The 20,615-nt window shown below is 44.9% G+C and overlaps 1 protein-coding gene across 2 annotated transcripts in view; it reads left to right on the top strand.

The window, feature by feature from the left end:
- Positions 1-20,615, top strand: part of MSL2 (MSL complex subunit 2) — an 83,453-nt gene that overhangs the window by 47,811 nt on the left and 15,027 nt on the right. The gene's annotated exons all lie outside the window — the stretch shown is intronic.

Here is a 20,615-nt window from a genome sequence, read left to right as displayed (position 1 = left end):
TTGGAGACGTGCAGCAGTTGTTTTCCACTAATACAGAATGCAACAACCCTTGTATACCCGACTGTGAAGCCAATCATCAAATGCACCTGTCCGTGCATTTTGCCACGCCACCTGTGATATAATCCTGTTGTTGACCTCTTGCTGCGACAGACAATCAGTGACATGGTTCTTTTAACAAATAAAGCACCAAAGTGTAAAAGAAACTCACCAGATTGATATACTGAGTTGAGAAAGTAAATCCAAGTCAAGAAAAAAAAAAAATTCCATATTAAATGCCAAGTCTGTAATATTATTTAAGTGGGAAGTTTGACTTATAATTGTTGCTCACATTCTTGCTCCTGTATCCTGGGTCTTGTGGTCGATTGCAGGTCTGTATTGCTCCAGCTGTGCATTTAGTTTCTAAGCACAGTTTTGTGCAAACTTCCATTGTTTCTGATGTATGCCACTGGTTGAAACATTGAGTCTTTTTTTGGCAAAACGTCATTGTTTGTTCTGCTGGTGCATTTTTTTGCATTGTAGTTCTTACACTTTGTTGTGAGTACTCTTAAGACTTTCAAATGTTGAAAATATTGGAGCCAAGGGAGGATTGTATGGAGGTATAAACAAGGCATATTCTGGAGACAAATAATGATTATAAAAGCATAATATGACTAGAACAGCATTCGGTAGAGCGCATACCTCCACCAGGTTGAACATTTTATGTTTTGGATCTCACTGATAGGCCAGATCTGGATCTGCACCTGAACCAAAATCGAATGAACTTGTTCTTGTCACCTAACCAACCAACTCATCCACCTAGTTTTGTCATAATTCGTCCACAGCTTTTTGAAATATCATGTTATATATCGTTTTGGCCCTATCTCTCAATGGTGAAGAATCACTTACAAAATTCTAGTAAGTGGATCCGGATCTTTAGCAAAATCTAATCAATTCGTCCTTGTCACACACCAAACCTGTCCAACAAGTTTTGTCCGAATCAGTCCATAACTTTTTGAGAAATTCTGGAAACAGGCAGACAGACAAACAGGGATGAAAACTTAACCTCCATCTACTTTTGGTGGCAGAGGTAATAAACTATAGGTAGAGAGGTAGAGAAAACAAACCAAGGAAGCTCAATCATTCTGTTTGGAAGGTTTAATAATCTATCTATAATTCCAGTAATCTCTGTTTGTACGTTTGTACGTTTGTCTGTGACCGCTGTTTCTCGACAACCACGGGTCCGATATACTTGAAACTTGCCAGGTATATTGCTGGGGACCCGAGGATGTGCCTTTTCAAGGTTTTAAATTAATCGGAGAAGTACTTACCGAGCTATGTCCAAAAAACGATTCAACCAATCAGAGAGCAGCGAGCTATCACGTGTGCCGAACGTGGCGATCAGACTCTGCCTCGGACGGCACATTTGACAGCGTATTCATTTATTTCACGTTGGAAAACTATGTTGCCGTTAAACTATGTTTTAAAACGAATTCAAACTGCGATTAAATTAAAACGATTCATCGTAACTGCGATTTGCGAACTTCCGGACAGTGAAGACTTCATTTCCGGCAGCCAATCACAGAACGCTTTGTTGCGTAGGCGTGGCCGATGTGAGAGCGAGCGGAGCTGAGCGCGTTACGAGCTGACCGCCATTACGGTTCGTAATTCGATTTCTTATGCGCATTATTTCTCCCAATTCAGTCAGAGCGAAGGGCGGAAGCGAAGAGCGTTGTTTTTTTTGTTTACGGGCGTACGGGCGGGGTAGAGCGTACGGGTAGCGTTTTTTTTTTTTTTTGGCAAGGAACGGGCACCCACGTACGGGCAATGCCCTAGTATGTTAAATATGAGGTATAATACAATGAATGTGAATTCTTACAACAGTAAACAATGTTATTTTTATATGTTTAATCCAATCTGTGTGTTTGAAGGATAGATGGAATCAACACAATGTTGATCAAAGTGCAGTATGCTAATCTCCATGAAAGGCAAGGAGAAGCAGACATTTCTGACATTAACCCTTAGTGGGAGCAAATAAGAAAACCCCAGGTTGTCCTTGCTTCCTACAGCGGTTCGCATACCTCGATCAACATTCTGTCGATTCTATCCATTGCCCTGAAAATAGGACGCACTTGTCTGCCGATCAGAACACGAGCCTTCATGACAAAGACTAATTTTAAATTGTTTAGCCGAGATTCGAACCTCGGCCTACTATCTATAAGCTGTCACCCTTGTGTTTTGCAAGCACTGCGAGGCATCAGTGTGTGTGCTATCCCTCGGATGGATGTTAACCTGAGCGTCCCGTCCGCCAGCATTAGATGATGGCGTTAAAAAACCCACTGTGTCCTTTGTGAAGAGTAGGCGAGCTGTCGCCGTCACCCTTAACAAATCACAAGTTCCTGCTCCAACTTATTTAGGCAAATATCATGAAAGATTTGGACCAAGCATTCCCCTAGCCAACCCCACGAGAAGGGAATAAATGTGGCTGTGAAATTACAACAAATGTGTTTTGATGAGTTTAATGAGTGAACAAATATTGGTGAGTTAATGAAGGAAGTGCAAGGCAGTCAGTTTTATCTTAGATATCAGTAGAAAATTTTGAAATGTGATATTTTTGTCACAAGCCTCTGTCTACTGCTAATTATAATGTCTGCTGTTAATAGGTACTGATAACTCTAATCGGGCAAACATTCATGACAACCTTCGTGTGGAAAAGTGATGTTGACCTTTTTTGTTGTTTTTGTAAAAACATGCAAGGTGTTTCTTTCATATTGGGTCTCGTGATCGATGACTGTATAGTGTATACCACTAGTTCACTGTCTGTCCAGGGATGCAACTAACAACTTAGAATGCACAAAATAAATTGAAAATATTCATGATGAGAATTATTCTTAACAATAACATGGCATAAGAAGTCATACACATATTGTTGTGGAAATTGCCTCTAAGGGTTATTAATGCGTAAAATAGAGCAGTTATTTCCTCAAAAGTGAATGTCTAGCATAAGCGTAAAGTAATTAATTGTGATATTAGATATGCGTTGTTCAATGTCCAGTTAGACATCATCCCTCTTCCCTATCCGTATTGTGTTAGTAAAATTATCAACCCGTTTTACCCCATTTATTTATGTTTTTGCCTTTTGGAATCTGTCATTTGTGTGGTTTTAAAGCACTTTATTAGGCTCTGAAGCGCTATCATGGCAGAAATGTGATGCCTCGGACGGCTCAAGACCAGAGAGGTAGGGACCACCTGGGTGATAACTGGGAGATGGGCAGCACCCTACCCATCAAACGGGCCTTCTTCGGTCCAATGTTGAGTGAGAGGGGTGGGGCACTACACGTCTCGGATGCTATAAAGGCAGGTCTGCTGGCGGAATCGCAGAGGAATTGTGGAATCAGTTCTCAATAAGGACTGTGGACTTCGCCCTTACTGCTGTGCCTCAGCCCCACCTTCTCCTTTCCACACAAGCCGAGTGCAGTCCCGTTCCTCACTGGAGCAGCCAGACCTGACTTCGGCCCTCCCCACCAACTCTGCATCAGGTTTGCTTGCAACTCTCTTCAGTCCTGTCCTTACCCACTTTTGTCTATCCCACGTGGTATGTCTAAAGCCTTAATGACATAGGATAATTAAGGTCTGGGTAAAGGGGTTGTGGTTTAATCGTACGTACGTGTCGCGCTTCCTTCTGTTTCCTTCCCCATGCCATTTCTTGCTTATTAAATACGAGTGTAAAGCACATCAAAAATGATGGGGTCAAGAGCATCTCTCTATCACAACCATCACAACACAGTCGCTAAAGAATATAACTCACAGGCTTGCAGATTTACTTTAGTTTCATAAATAAAAATATGATTATTTTAGAAATATATCAATTTTCAAAGCGATAACGGAATTTCAAATTGGCACCCTTGCACTTTTTTCAAATAATGCACCATTTCTTCCAGAAAATTGTTGAAATTAAAATATATTTTGGTATCCACATATGTATTTCTCTGGTTTTCAGTGGAACAAAACAAAAAAAGCTGAAAAAAATTCCTAAATCTCAGCTTATTTCACACAGAAATCCTAAAATGGCCCGGACAATATTATTGGCACCTTTTAGAAGTTGTTAGAAATAATTAGATTTCAAGCAGGCGATTCTACTTTACTTTGTAATTGAACTCACCTGTGGTGAGTTGCAGGTGCCTGCAATATAAAAATCACTCATTCAACCAGTTTGAACAGATAAAAGGGGTCATTCTGCTGTTTTGTGTCACTGTGTGTACCACAATGAGCATGGAGAAAAGAAAGAAAACCAGAGAATTGTCTGAGGAGGTCAGAAACAAGATTGTAGCCAAGCATGGACAATCTCAAGGCTACAAGTCCATCTCCAGAGACCTTAATGTTCCTGTGTCCACCATACGCAATGTTATCCGGAAGATTAAGGCCCATGGCACTGTAGCTAACTTCCCTGGACGTGGCCGCAAGAGAAAACTTGATCGAATATTTTTGCGAAGAATTGTTCCAATGGTGTAGAAAACACCTCGATCAACTGCGAAACAGATTCAAGCTGACCTTCAGACACAAGCTACAACAGTTTCAACTCGCACCATCCGTCCCCAAGTCAATGAGGGGGTTCTATGTAGGAGATCCAGGTGGACCCCACTGCTGAGAGAGAGACATAAGAAAGCCCACCTGGAGTTTTCCAAAACACACCTGAACAAGCCAAAATCCTTCTGGGAAAATGTCCTGCGGACAAATGAGACCAAGTTAGAGCTTTTTGGTAAAGCACATAATCTCTATGTTTACAGAAAACAAAATGAAGCCTTCAAAGAAAAGAACATCTTCCCTACAGTCAAACATGGAGGAGGTTTTGTGATGTTATTTGTGGTTGCTGTGCTGCCTCTGGCACTGGGTGCCTTGAATGTGTGCATGAAATCAGGAGATTACCAAGGCATTTTGGAGCACAATGTTCAATCCAATGTCAGAAAGCTGGGTCTCTGTCGAAGGTCATGGATCTTGCAATAGGACAATGACCCCAAACACACTTCAAAAAGCACCCAGGAATGGTTCACGACAAAACGCTGGCCAGAAATGAGTCCACATCGAAATCCCATTGAACACCTGTGGGGAGATCTGAAAACAGCAGTTGTGAGAAGGCACTCTTCAAATCTGAGAGAACTGGAGCAGTTTGCACAAGAAGAGTGGGCCAAACTGCCAATATAGAGGTGTAGGAAGCTCATTCATGGCTATAGGAAGCGCTTGACAGCTGTTATTTTGTCCAAAGGCTGTGTGTGCTACCAAGTATGGCGTCTAGCTCTCGGGTGTCAATAATTTTGCCAATGTCATTTCTTTTTATTTTCTGATTTAAAAGGATATATTAAGTTCTGAATCAAAACTAAAGGGGCTGTAATATAACAGTGAAATAAAAAATTGTGGAGACCAAATACACGACAAGACCAAAAGTATGCGGACAAACCTTCCAATTGGTGGATTCGGCTGTTTTAGCCACACCCATTGCTGAAAGGTATATATAATCAAGCACACAGCCATGCAATCTCCATCGACAAACATTGCCAGTGGAATGGGCCGTACTGAAGAACTCGGTGAGTTTCAACGTGGCACCGTCATAGGATGCCACCTTTCCAACAAGTCAGTTCATCAAATTTCTTCCCTGCTAGAGCTGCCCCGGTCAACTGTAAGTGCTGTTATTGTGACGTGGAACGTCTAGGACAAACAACAGCTCAGCCGCGAAGTGGTAGGCAACACAAGCTCACAGAACGGGAACGCCGAGTGCTGAAGTGCGCAGCACGTAAAAATTGTCTGTCCTCGGTTGAAACACTCACTACTGAGTTCCAAACTGCCTGTGGAAGCAATGTCAGCACAACAACTGTTCGTCGGGAGCTTCATGAAATGGGTTTCCATGGCCGAGCAGCCGCACACAAGCCGAAGATCACCATGCGCAACGCCAAGCGTTGGCTGGAATGGTGTAAAGCTCGCCGCCGTTGGACTCTGGAGCAGTGGAAACGCTTTCTCTGGAGTGATGAATCACGCTTTACCATGTGGCAGTCCGACGGACGAAACTGGGTTTGGCGGATGCCAGGAGAACGCTACCTGCCCAAATGCATAGTGCCAACTGTAAAGTTTGGTGGAGGAGGAATAATGATCTGGGGCTGTTTTTCATGGTTCGGGCTCGGCCCCTTGGTTCCAGTGAAGGGAAATCTTAACGCCACAGCATACAATGACATTCTGGACGATTGTGTGCTTCCAACTTTGTGGCAACAGTTTGGGGAAGGCCCTTTTCTGTTTCAGCATGACAATGCCCCTCTGCACAAAGCAAGGTCCATAAAGAAATGGTTTGTCGAGATCGGTGTGGAAAAACTTGACTGGCCTGTACAGAGCCCTGACCTCAACCTCATCGAACACCTTTGGGATTAATTTGAACGCTGACTGCGAGCCACGCCTAATCACTCAACATCAGTGCCTGACCTCACTCATGCTCTTGTGGCTGAATGGAAGCAAATCCCCACAGCAATGTTTCAACAACTAGTGGAAAGCCTTCCCAGAAGAGTGGAGACTGTTATAGCAGCAAAGGGAGGGACCAACTCCATGTTAATGGCCATGATTTTGGAATGAGATGTTCGGGTGTCCGCATACTCTTGGTCATGTAGTGTACTTTTGTCAATTTCAACTTATGTTTAGAGAAAATTGTGAGTTATTTGAAAAAGGTGCAAGGGTGCCCATAGTTTTGGCCATGCGTGTATTGTCACGTCTGAAGCTCCCGCTAAAACAGGAACCTCAGCACCAAGTTAGACTCAGGCGATGGGTCAAACGATCTTTTATTTCACTGCGTTTATTTAATGAATTCTAACTTTACTGTTCACCAAGGAGCTTCAATTGGGCCGAAATAATGATGGCACACAGACGTGGGAGTAGATAGCTGAAACACGTTTCTTACCTTTTAAAGGATTTATTTATAAAGTTAGCAGGGTAAAGGGTAACAAGATGCGATAAACAAAAACGGAACAAATCGTGTGAGTCAAATGGACACAAAGAGGAAAATGGGAATATTCAAACTTATATGTACAATGATTGGAAATAAAACAATTCCTTACCCATGAAGCGCCACAGATCACACTCATGCAACAAAACAATTGTAGGCAAGACGTCCCTCATTGATGCGAATGCTTGACTCAAAATAGATCGCTTCGGGATCCAGGTGTGAGTTGAATAGCGACTAAGAGCCAAAACAAGCACGAAGAAGGTTGTGTTTGGTGTGGAATGCCAGCAATGATCTACCTCCTCCACCAGGCCTTGTGACCCCTTTGACTCTGAAGCAAGGCCTCTTGGGGTGCCCTTGGTCATCTTCCTCCACACTCCACCAACGCAAGGTGAACCAGCTTGCGTCAATCCAAGATAAAGCCAGACTTGGTCCACTCCAACAGTTTTTCCTGTCCTTCCACACGAGGCCTTTTGCGATCTCCCTCAACAACGAGGCCTCCTCTTCCTCTCTTGTTCACTCCTTCAAGCGTAGTCTCACTCCGGTTCTCCCCTCCTCCCTGGGCGGAGTTCTCTGCTCTCGCCGTCCCGCCCACGGGGACGGTGCCGATAAAAAATAATTCCAGGATGTTACTTCTGTCTCCACGGCACATTACACCACCATGGTTGACACATACTGGCCAGACAGATCGTAATGGTCAAACAGATGAGAGGTTTTTGAAGTCTTTCATGAGAAGTCTCGCCTACTAGCCCCGCCTACCGCATGAGGTGCTCACGCCCAAATATAATAAGGTCTAACTTGCCTATAAATTACATATGCTGCCTCCTGAGCGGCACATGTAACAAACAACTTAACCTGACAGATCCCTGTTACATGGCAATCTAACAGCTACTCGAAACACGCGGACCATACGACACTTACCACAGTCTAGCTATGGATCCAATATATATATATATGTATGTATATTAGGGTGGTCCAAAAAACATCGATCTCTCCGATTTTGATGCTCAACTGGATTATTGTTAGAAATGGTCTAAAACATTCACCCACCAAATATTTTCGCTCAATTCCATCTAGAAACTCATACACACTTCAATTGAAATGTGGCGTTTTTCACCAAATTTGGCTAAATGAGAACAATCCAAAAGCAACCTAGGTGGAAAAAGTACATGCACTTTAGTACAAAAAGTACAAAAAGTACATGTACTAAGCCATTTTGTGGTTCATGACTTTTTGCATTCGCATTGCGTCTGTGAGTGTGAAATCATCATGGTCGAAACATGTTTGACAATGCTTGAAACATGTTTGAAACATGTTCATACATGTCTGACTCATGTTTCGACCATGAGGACTTCACAGGGGTATGTACCATCAATGACATTATTTAGGGAAAAAATATTTCTAAAGTCTTTGTAAGCCTCTCAACATGGACGATTTTCATTAAAATTGACCAAAATGACAAATTTATATGTTGAGTGTGTGTGAGTTTATAGATGACTCAGATGCAAAATGTTTTTTGGGTGAATGATTTAGACCATTTCTAACAATAATCCAATAGAGCATCAAAATCCAGATAAAAAGTGATTTTTTTTGCATTTTTGGACCACCCTAATGTATATATATATATATGTATGTATGTATATGTGTGTGTGTATATATATATATATATATATATATATATATATATATATATATATATATATATATATATATATATATATATATACTGTATATATATATATATATATATATATATATATATATATATATATATATATATATATATATATATATATATATATATATATATATATATATATATATATTGTTATGGTTTTTAGAACTTTCACTTGTAAATAATAATTCTTGTAAATAATTATCTTCACTTAAAAAGGTTGCACCCATAGTTAGGCCATATTGCAACACGTAGGGCACCATAGGAACTTCTTCAGTTATTTAATGAGTATGTGTTTCAGGTAAGGCTCTGTTTCCAATAGTTTGACTCTGCGTTGCACTAATCAAATAACCTCGGCCCCTTGTTCAATCCCCTTCATTTTGCGGCTTAGCCTCCCTCCAAATTGGATTGCGCGTCTCTGCCAGCCGCAGCGCTGGCTCCAAACGCCATTAACCAGGCGGTCAAGCTGGAGAAGAAGTGGGAGGAGTTATAAATTGTGTTCCCTTGCTTGCCAGCAGCGTTCGCTGCCTGGCTCAAACGCCATTAACCACGCGGTCAAGCTGGAGGAAAAGGGGGAGGAGTTGTCGGAGCGAGGCGTGGCCCCATCAACGTGTCACGAAGGGAGGAGCCGGTGAACCCTCGCGCAGGGCCGAGGCGTGTTCACCGGTAGGCGGACCTAAAAAGCATGCGGCTTGATACGCAAGCGCGTGATAAAAGCGCTCGCGTGGGACTACTTCAAGAGAGCCACTGTGAGTCAAGAGAGAGCAGAGCAGAAGGGAGAGCCAGAGAGCCGCGGTGAGTCAAGAGAGAGCAGAGCAGAAGGGAGAGCCGAGGAGCCAAAGAACGAGACCAGACACGCAGTTGAGTGAGAGAGTCGGTCCGCTCGCGCCGACAATACCGCGGCAATACCAACCGCGCTGCCTGCCGGGTTTCGCCGCGGAACCAAAGTGTGGACCGGAGTGGAGCGTGAACCTGGAGCCGGACCTCAACGCCTGAACCATCTGCCCGGACCTCCCTCCCCTGCCATCTGCCTGGACCTTCTCCTTCCTGCTATTCCCCTTTCGTGTAAGTCTGTCTGTATTGTCCTGGGCGTGTTAATTAAGACTGTGTAAGCTTGCCCTGTGTCCTTTTGTTCTTCTTCTTGTATATGCCCTTCTTTCGTTTCCTCTTTCTTGGGTTATTGTATAGTGTAGTAATAAATCATATTTGTTCTTCTTTACCTTTTGATTTACTCTCATTCGATCGCTTCCGTGATTTCCTCAATTGAGTACCGGTGGCACGATTAGAACCGCTCAGAATCGGGTTAGTCTTTTTGCTAACGGCTCGAGTCGCGGATTGCTAAACCGCTCGGAAATTTCCATCTGTCTGTGGTTCGAGCGGAAATTATCTCCCTGCTTTGCGGAGAGATTAGTACGCAGGTATTTGGGAATCCATCTTGACCAATCACCCTGGCCAATCTCGACCGCAAAGGAGCGTATAATTTCCAGGGCTGGGGGGATCGGCCAGTGTAAAAGACAGGGGGATTAACCCCCCCCCTTGGTAAGGGGAGCGCCGACCCCCGGATCCGCAACAATATCGATCGAGATCTCGGAGACGGTGGGAGGGATTTTCGAAGCTCCACACGGTCTCCACGTTTTTCGAAGTTAAGTCTGTTCACAATTGTATTTTGTCGAAACTGTATTTATCTTTCGGTGTGTGAAGTTATTGTGTGCAACTTTGGTTGTTTCTCGGTGTTTATCTTTCATAAATTGATCGTCTGTTTGCCGTGTCGCGAGCGCAAGGCCTTTGCCGCGTCGCGAACGATTTGAAATCGAAGTTAAGTGATTGTTCCCATTTGTATTTTCGTTAAAACTGTATTTATTTATGGTGTTGTACGTATATTGTGTCCCGACGAAGATTTTTCGGTGCAAATCTTTCATACCTGTATTGAAAATCGTGTTAATTCGTGTTGTGTCTTGAGGCCTTGTACAGTGTACACTGTACAACCTTGAGGCTTTGTTTTTCTCTCAGCGGTCCGTCGTTTGTGATCCAATAACTTTCGTTCTCTGTATTCCCAGGCTTTTCACCCATAGCCTACTTCCTTGTGTAAATCGCAACTCAAACAAAAAGGAAAAAAAAAACATTTCCTTCTCTGTTCTCATTCGTTTATTCATTCTTATTCGTTCGTTTGTTCTTCGACCACGTGTTTCTCCCCCATTTCCCCAGATAGTTTTCACTGTTATTAACCTTCAATGTTTACACTTTCCCCTCAAGTTATGTATTCCGTCATATTTTATAACACCTTTTTCTTCTTCTTCTTTAAAAGGCTGCTTTCGACTTGCTCACCAAATCAATTCATCCCAAAAAAAATATCCATCTCCTATAGTGCCTTTTTTCTACATTCCCTAAACTCTCCTGCACTCCATCCTCCATCCAGCGTCCTTAAACGTATTTTTAACTCGAAGGTCACAAGAAACTCATTTTGCAATAAATGTTCGTTTCCCATAAATCGTACACTTTCTAAAATCCAATCTCACCCCTCCCCTCCAAATCTTCCCCATAACCCCTCCCCTCCAAATCTTCCCCATCACCCCTCTCCTCCAAATCTTCCCCATCACCCATCCCTTTCAAATCTCCCCCCTTACCCATCCCTTTCAAATCTCCCCCCTTGCCCCCTCCCTCCTAAACTACCCCCTCACCCCTCCCTGCCAAGACGCCCCCTCGCCCCTCCCCTCCTAGACTCCTCCCTCACCCCTCCCCTCCAAATCTCCCCCATATCCCATCCCTTTCAAATCCCTCCCCTTGTCCCTTCCCTCCCAAACTCCCCCCTCACCCCTCCCCTTCAAATCTCCCCACCCTCATTGCTTCTCAATTTCCCCCCTCTCACTCCCCCTCCTCAAAGCGTCCTCCCCGCTTCTTCCCCCTTCCAACTCTCACCTCCATCTCCCCCAACCTTCTGCCTCGCTCTTCCCCCTCCTCAAATAACACCTCATTGTGCCTCACCCAATCACCATCAAACCTTTTGTCCGCCCCATCCTTCCCTTTCTCCGAGCTATTCTGAAATCTCTGACACACCTTCAACAGCTCTCCCTACCTCTTCCACCTCTTCCACATCTTACCCTACCCCTCCTCCCCCCTGTTCTGTATCTGATGCTCCCCCTTCCTCTTCATTAACGGTATGGACCTCAAACATCCGGGGCCTTCGTTCAAACTTAACTGATCTCTCCATACAGGTTGCTTCTGTCAAACCAGACGTGATCTGCTTAACAGAAACTTTCCTCCTTTATGATGTCTCTGATTCCTTAGTATCTCTCCCGGGATACTCCCTCCTCCGGTATGATAGACCTGAGCCTCGTCCTGGAGGCGGGGTTGCTATCTTTATCAAAAACTCTCTTCCTCACTCGCCCTGTACTGCACTCTCTCCACCTCACCCCCAGGAATACCTCTGGCTACGGCTTCCCCTTCGCTCCCACCTGTTGTTCATATGTGTGTTGTACCGTCCACCAAACAGTGATGACTCCATCTACATCTCGCTGTCTGATAATATGGACCAACTTCTATATACTCATCCCAACTCTCTCTTCCTCATATGTGGTGATTTCAACTGTCATCATGCCAGTTGGCTGGGTGTGGGTACCTCTCTCACCAGCCATGGCTCCTCAGCAAAGGACTTCTGCGACTCACTGGGACTGACACAATCTGTCAATTTCCCGACCCGGATCTCAGTCAACGGAACATCTTCTCTTCTGGACTTGGTTATGACTAACTTCCCTGAAAATGTCTGCTGCTCTTCTTCTGCTCCAATCGGATCATCTGATCATGTCCTTGTTAAAGTGGACATCTCTCTGACCATCCTCAGGGAGCCTGCTCAGCGTCGACGAGTCTGGCATTTCATTCAGGCCAACTGGCACGGTCTTCAAGCAGCCATCAATAATCTGGACTGGTCTCCCATCTCTACCACCTCTGACATCAACTCATCCTGGGAATTCTTCCAAAGTAAATTGCTCTCTCGCATGCACAGATGCACATTCTCATGCACAGACAGGGGCTAACCCCCGCTCTAGCAGGGAAAATGGCCTTTAAAATGCATGTTGTGTGTTGTGTCATGCACAGATTTATCCCATCTCGTCTTCAGTTGTCATACCCTTCCTCCCGTCCATGGTACACGGAATCTTGTGGTGAGGCTGTTGCCCAGAAACAACTTGCCTTCGTCTCCTGGAAAGCAAATCCAACAGAAGGAAATCTCATTTCCTTTCACAAAGCCCGAAACAAGTGTGTGTCCACCCTCAGGAGAGCCAGGAAACAATATCTCTCCGTTCTCAAGACCGAACTCTCTTATCTGTCTCCCTCTTCCAAATCCTGGTGGCGTCTGGTCAAATCCGTTTCTGGTGTTTGTTCCCCCTCCATCCCCTCCCTTACCTCAAACGGCTACACAGCTGACTCCGCACGTGAAAAAGCTGAATGCCTCAACTCTGTGTTTGCCTCTAAATCTTGTGTCCCAAACCCATCCCTCTCTGTACCCACCATACCCAGTCGTACCCTGCTGCTCCTGGACTCCGTGTCCTTTCCTCCTGACAAGGTGGAAAAGTTTCTGTCAACCCTCGACTCTGATTCTGCAACTGGACCCGACGGCATCAGCCCACGGGTCCTAAAATCCTGCTCTGCCGCTCTATCTCATCCTCTCTCTGTTCTCTTCACCCTCTCTTTTGCTCAAGGTCAACTGCCATCTGCTTGGAAATCAGCCAACATCACCGCTTTGCACAAAAAAGGTGCAAAAACAGATCCTAGCAACTACAGACCAATCAGCCTTCTCCCAATTATCAGCAAAGTCATGGAATCCATCATTGCTTCGGATATGAAATCTTTCCTCTTCTCCAATGGCTTGATCTCTGATCATCAATTTGGTTTCAGACCAGGTCACTCTACTCTGGACATGCTGCTTCTGCTGTCTCAATAATGGATGGAGGTCCTCAATGCCAAACAGGAAATTAGAGCTGTCTCCCTCGACATATCACATGCCTTCGACACGGTCTGGCACCCCGCTCTGCTCACCAAACTCTCCTCCTTTGGTATCCATGGAAATCTCCACGCATGGCTGGCAGACTTCCTCTCTAGTCGTCGTCAACGTGTGGCCCTGAATGGGTTTCTCTCATCTCCTCTTCCTGTTCAGGCTGGAGTTCCCCAAGGCAGTGTTCTGGGCCCCGTGCTTTTTCTGGTCTTCATCAATGATCTCTCTGACTCTCTTGAAAATCCTCTCTATCTCTTTGCTGATGACTCCACTCTCTGCCGCTCCATTCCTCTTCCCTCAGATCGGCAGTCTGCAGCCTCCTCACTCTCTGAAGACTTGGACAAAATCACAGACTGGTCAAACAAGTGGAACATGTCTTTCAATCCTGACAAATCTCACACTCTTACTATGTCTCTCCGAAAAGATCGACTGGACAACCCTCCCATCTACTTTCTCAACAATCCTCTCCAAGAAGTTCTGTCGCTCAAGCTTTTGGGTCTCACTATCTGCCATGATCTTTCTTGGGAAAACCACATTTCCAAGCTGGCCTCCAAAGCCAGTCGCCGACTGGGCATCCTCCGTTGTGCGAAGTCCTTCCTCGGCACACCTGAGCTCCTCACCACATACAAGGCTTTCATCTGCAGCTCAATGGAATACTGTTCTCCCCTATGGGCCGGTGCTCCTGCCTCACACCTAGCTCGGCTTCACGCTGTTGAAACCAAAGCTTTCAGAATTATTGGAATCTCCCGCGATTAAGCTATCTCTGAGGGCCTTTCACTCACTCACCGCAGGCAGGTAGGTGGTCTTTCTGTCTTCTAGCGACTCCTCTCCGGCCTTGCACCCCCAGCTCTCTCTGTGCTCTGTCCCCCAAATATTCCTACAGGTCGCACAAGATCTGCCAGCAACCCTCTGATGGTTAAACTGCCGAAATCTCGGCTCTCTGCTCACCTTCACTCTTTCATTCCTCTTTTCTCCCGCCTCTGGAACAAACTCCCTCACTCCCTTCAATCCCACTCCTCCCTCCAGGTCTTTAAAACAGCTGTTCACCACCATCTCTTATCTTCCCCCATCCAAAACCTTGATCTTTTCTACCCCTGCTAATTCACCCCAGATCCACCTTGTTTGAAATTCCAACTTCTTTCCTGGAAGTCCTGGCAGTGTCCATATGTTTTATACCTCTCCCACCGCCCCCTTCCCATGCCCCCCCCCCCAAAGCTCTCGCCCTCTCTCAGATCTCTCGATGTCTCGATGTCTCTCGGTCCCTGCTCTCAAATGTTGTGTTTGTGTCCTTCCCCCTCTCTCCCCATCTTGTCTACCGCTCCCGATGTTATATGTTTTATGTGTCGGTTTGTCTTTCTGTGTGATTAATGTTCGCTCTTTCACGAGCCTCGATCTTGTATACAAAAAATATATATATATATATATATTTATATATATATATGTGTTAGCTTGGCTCGGCTCGCTGCGCTGGCCTCACCACACGTCGTTGCTGAGGATAATGACTGTACCTGAGTTGCTGTGTTGTCATGATTTACACCAATCATAATACAAACAATTATTTTGCACAAATTTATTTGTAGTGTTTGTGATATTACATTTTTCAAAGCAATATAGGTTGAAAAAAAAAAACAATTCAACAAAGAACCCCTCAGCACATACATAGGGGAGGGTGCAGACGTGGGTGCAGACTGGAAGTTTGGGATGATTACACCTCACCACCACGTAATTTAAAGCATCTCACCCCCACCTAATTTAAAACACCTCACCACCAAGTAATTTAAAACCTCACCACCACGTAATTCAAAACCTCACCCCTACGTAATTTAAAACACCTCACCCCCATGTAACTTAAAACACCTCACCCCCACCTAATTTAACACACCTCACCACAACGTAATTCAAAACACCTCACCACCAAGTAATTTAAAATACCTCACCACCATGTAATTCAAAACACCTCACCACCACATAATGAAAACACCACACCACCAACTAATTCAAAACACCTCACCACCACATAATTAAAAACACCTCACCGCCAAGTAATTCAAAACGCCTCACCACCACGTAATTCAAAACACCTCACCACCACGTAATTCAAAACACCTCACCACCGCGTGATTTAAAAACACCTCACCACTACATAATTCAAAATACCTCACCACCACGTGATTCAAAACCACCACCACGTTATTAAAAACACTTCACAACCACGGAAACAAAAGTTTCAGGGAGTAGTTCAGTGACAACACATACACTGACTGCCCAGATATGTAGATATATAGATTATAGATAGATGACTGTACCTGAGTTTGTGTGTTGTCATGGTTTACACCAATCATAATTCAAACAATTATTTTGCACAAATGTATTTGTAATATACATGATATTACACTTTATAAACAATTGAAATTGAAGACTTAAGTGAAAAAAAAAAATATATATATATACATTATATATATTTCAAAAATATTTCAAAAAAAAACATTTGGAAAAATTTGGAAAATTTTCCAAAAACAATACCCTTAGGACATACGCACGGGAGAGGTAGGTGTATACCAGAAATTTGGTAGGATTTCACAAAAGTTTGAGGGAGTAGTTCAGTGACAACACAGACTGCACAGATATATATTGTCATGTGGACGGCTCTCAGTTAAAACAGAGCGTCCATGGATGGAATTGAGCTTAACGGGGCATTTTCCAATTGATGGCGGATCATACGCGAGACGGAATGAAGAATGCCGCTTACCTTCACGGTCCGATGTCTTCAACCTAAAAATCAATAAATCAAACCAAAACGGATATAAAATGTACAACGAGAAATATTTCTTACGGACCCGATAACAAAGGACGCGACGGAAGAACTAAAACCGAGGTTGGGATCCCACTCACAGACCTCACATAAACAATGGGAGAATGAATCAAAGGAACCGTTGTTTGTGCGTCTGTGCTTATCTGTCTGGATGTGGTGTCCGTCAGGAATCGTCTGGTTTGCAGCTCCGTCGTCCAACGCAGCTCTGGTTGGCGCGAACTACCTGGTCGTTGGCACGGAGCGGCCCTCGGCACCCGCGCGATCGCTCGTCAGCGCTCCAACCGCAAGCCTCCTCGTCGTTCGTATGCGAGCGCAGGGGAAAAGAATCGTCGGCGCTGGTCTCCCCACCAAAGTCCAAAGGCAAGAACAGGTCCAGCACGAAGGGACAGTCCAGAGCAAGAGGAAAAAGGAAGAGAGAAGCAGAGGCGAAGACAGGCAGAGGCGAAGAGAGAAATGTCGGTCAGCGAGTTGTTTTACTGATCGTCTTCTGACGTCACTCTCTATCTCTCCCAATCAGTGCGTCGTTTGTTGTGGCTCTTTCGCACCGTCCTCACTGATTGGCCGAGGTGTCATCGGTCGGTGGTCAATCAGTGTGTCGCTCCTTCAGCTTCCTTACCCCCAATCACGGGGAAGCTTTTTGTCCCTTCCCCGACCAATCACACATCCTTCCCTGCTCTGCCAATCGGTGGCCTGCTCTTTGCTTGCCCCTCCCCTGGCCAATCACGAGTTCTCCCTGGACGTGGCTCTCAGCCTGCCTTGTCGATGTTTGATCACCATGGTGTACCGCTGTACGGCCGCTTGCTGTCGGTCTTTTCGGTCAGTCATTGTAGCGGCGGGGGAATTAATTAATGTGGTGCACTAATGGATCTAGCTAATGTACGTGGTGTGTTGCGATAAGGTACAATGAATTGATCACAGAGGTTTCACACACAGGGGCATTAGCTTAGTCCTTATTCTACCTATCACCGGATCATCCTCGTATGATCACAGGTACACACTTACTCCGACAAACCGCCTAAACACAGAACTTATTGCATCGAGATTGTTCTAACTCGACAGACGAAGCATGATACTTATTCAAATCTACCTAAATCTATATATGCCTACCCAACCGACATAACAATATATATATAGATATACATGCATACACACACACACACACACCTGGGCTCGGGGTGAATTCTGGCTGTGGTGGCTGCCTTCATTTGGTGGTTATAGGGACCCTTTAAGGGGATTGGTTGCAGTCTCCAGCCCAATTAGATCCAGACACATGATGCCTATCGGACGGAGCAGAGTGAACATAAAATAAAACTGCGTGAGGATTTAGCGAGTAGGTTGAAGAACGTACTGGGACAGAGGCGTGTGAGGTGTGCATGACCCCACAGACATAGGAAGAACCCTCAGCCACAAATAGGTATCTGGACACAGAACAATGGTGTGACTAAGGAGCTGGGAACTCAGGTAATGATGGTCTGGGTGGGATCTTTCTACAGTAAGCTGTGTGTGAGCCCCACGTCCGAGGTTGGAACGGTGTGGAGGAAGGCGAGCGGCTGCACATGTGGAAATGGTGTGAATGTGGTGCCTGTGAACGGCATGGTTAATATGGACATTGTGGGAGAAAGAAGAACATTTATGGAGGAGCCGCCAGAGACTGACTGCTTAGCGGTAGAGCTAAAGTGACTTCCCCATGGGTTAGTGAGTACGACTCCGGTGAGCGGAGGGGTCACTTGGAGACCCATGGAGTGCACAGTGGACCACCGGGAGCATATAAGTCGAAGGCTCGTGTGGTGTGCAAAGCCGAAGTGGTCATGGGGCCCGAGGCTGGGTTCTCCGTTGGGAATTCCAAGGGGCCTATCAGGGGTAATTTTGTAAGCGACAGAAGCAGGTAGGCTGACAATTCTGTTTTGGATTGAAGGGATTTGGAAGACTGTGCAAAATTGATGCATGGGTTCGAATTATTTTCTTTATAATTGGCTGACTATGACAGAAGTTTCCTCCTTCTTCCTCTTCCCTTCTCAATGGGATTAGGAATGAAAGGGGGGATGAGTTGATGAGATGAGGTGAATGTGGTGTGTCGCCAAATTTGTTTAATAGATGAAGATTGAATGAGGTGCAAAGTGGGTGTATGTGTGTTGAAGAGAAAATAATCCCTGCTCTTGTTCGTGTTATGTAGATAGAGGGAATTCAGATGTTTTGGAACGGGATGCCATTCCGCAGTGTTGGTGCTGGTAGTGGAAACATATTTTTATTGCAAAGGTGTAAAAGTTAATTGATGGGCTGGGGGTGTGGCTCACTGGGTGTATGTTTTTGGAGAAGGGCACCTTGGGTATGCTGGGAGCATGAATGGGCCATGAGGGACAACCCAGATTTGTGGACTTGGCACCTAGGAGAAGCTCAAAGCAGCACATGCTGGGAAAGGCACTTGAGGGGACCCATGGGGCTATAAAGGTGGGTGCGCTGACGGGAGCGCAGAGGAATTGTGGAATCAGCTCTCGAGAAGAGCCGTGGACTTCGCCTGTGCTGCCGCGCTTGAGCCTCCAAATCGAGCCACGTCCTCTCCTTTCTTCACAAACCAAGCCGTGGAATGCAGCAGCCCCGTTCCATGTTGAACAGCCGGACCTGGATTCGGCCCGCCCCACCAACTCTGCATCGGGTTTGCCCACAATTTTTTCAGTCTTTTCCTTACCCACTTTTGTCTCTCTCATGTGGTGTGTCTAAGGCCTTCAGCACATAGCATAGTTAAGGTCCACATAAACCGCGTCACATGTCTTAGGTTGCTGGGAATAATTATATCTAGACACGTGACGCTAACAATGTGACGCTGTACCGTTTTGGGGCTCCCAATTTGTACAGGAATGTGGCATTTTGACAGGGATCTGACAGGGTAGTCTTTGAAGCGGTCGACCATTGTGGTCGCTTTGACATTACCCTACAAATTCGAACCAGGCGACTGGGATGAGTCTAATGGCTGCAACAATATTTCATATGCCTATTACACAAAAGCAGGGGCAGTTTGGAGGTTCATTGAAAAATAAAATTGAAGGATATTTGGGAGGGAGAGGAGAAAATGGAAGAAAGGTTAGGAACAGATAGGAGTAATAGGTGGGTGAAACATACAGGCTGTGGGGAAGCCAGAATAGTCTGATTTTGTAATTTCTACATGACCCTGAAGTCCTCATTTGTCATAACATCACAAGGCTTCTCAAATGCCCAAGCATATTATTAAAGGCTATCACAAATAGTGGATGCATTCAGTTTCTCAAGACCTTAAACCACAGACATGGAACCTTCAGAACTCCATTATATTGATAATAATTTATAAATGGCCTCGATGGATGACATTTTGAGGATTTTGATGTCGATGACACCGATCACAATTGGTCATGTGATGCTGATAAGTGTTTTCATTTTTGCTTTATTACTGTGCCAACATACCTCCCCTTGTTTCACATTATAGATTAGGATGGTAAAATTACTGTAGGTTGCTTAGAGCTATACCATATGTCAGTAAAAACGTTTTTTTGAACAGATAATTTAATTAGAAGGCATTGTTTTTTGGCGCAACATTGACGTCATAAAAATGAGGCTTTTTTATTTGAACATCCATAAAGCAGGGACAGACAGGATGGCCTAGAGGGATGCATACTCACCTCGAAGCAGTCTATCCTGGGTTCAAATCCCAACACAGCTATAAACTCTCATCCTGGTGCTTCACAGGCAGGGTGAATCATCAATGTGCGTGCCATCTCTCGGATGGACGTTAACCGGGTGCCCCATCTCCCGTCATTAGTTGGTGGACATCAAAGACCCCACAGTGTCCTTCGTGAAGAGTAAGCGATCTATCGCCTTCACCATTAACAAATTACAAATTCCTGCCCTAACCAGCAGAGGGCATTCCATCAGTGGCATGGCCATGTCTTCAACTAGTGGTACTACTCTGCTACCTCGTGCTGCATACGAAATAAGAATCCATAATGCAGAATGTTGTAAAGCAAAGTCAGCTAGGGGTAAGGGAGAGAATGGAGAGTAATGGCATTGAGTACAAGTGGGGAGAGGAGGGAAAGTAAGGAATGAGGTGAAAGGGGTATCTTACCATTGACAGAGGTTTCAGATTTGCTTCCTTTTTTTTATTTGCATATATAATATATAGATATCCCCAAATGGAGAATTTATGTTTTAAGGCAATATA

Source organism: Myxine glutinosa, chromosome 9 (genome assembly GCF_964187855.1).
Source record: "Myxine glutinosa chromosome 9, kmMyxGlut1.1, whole genome shotgun sequence".
In the NCBI taxonomy this organism is placed as follows: domain Eukaryota; kingdom Metazoa; phylum Chordata; class Myxini; order Myxiniformes; family Myxinidae; genus Myxine; species Myxine glutinosa.
The sequence above is the reverse complement of the archived record's forward strand: the minus strand, read 5'-3'. Positions and strand labels throughout refer to the sequence as shown.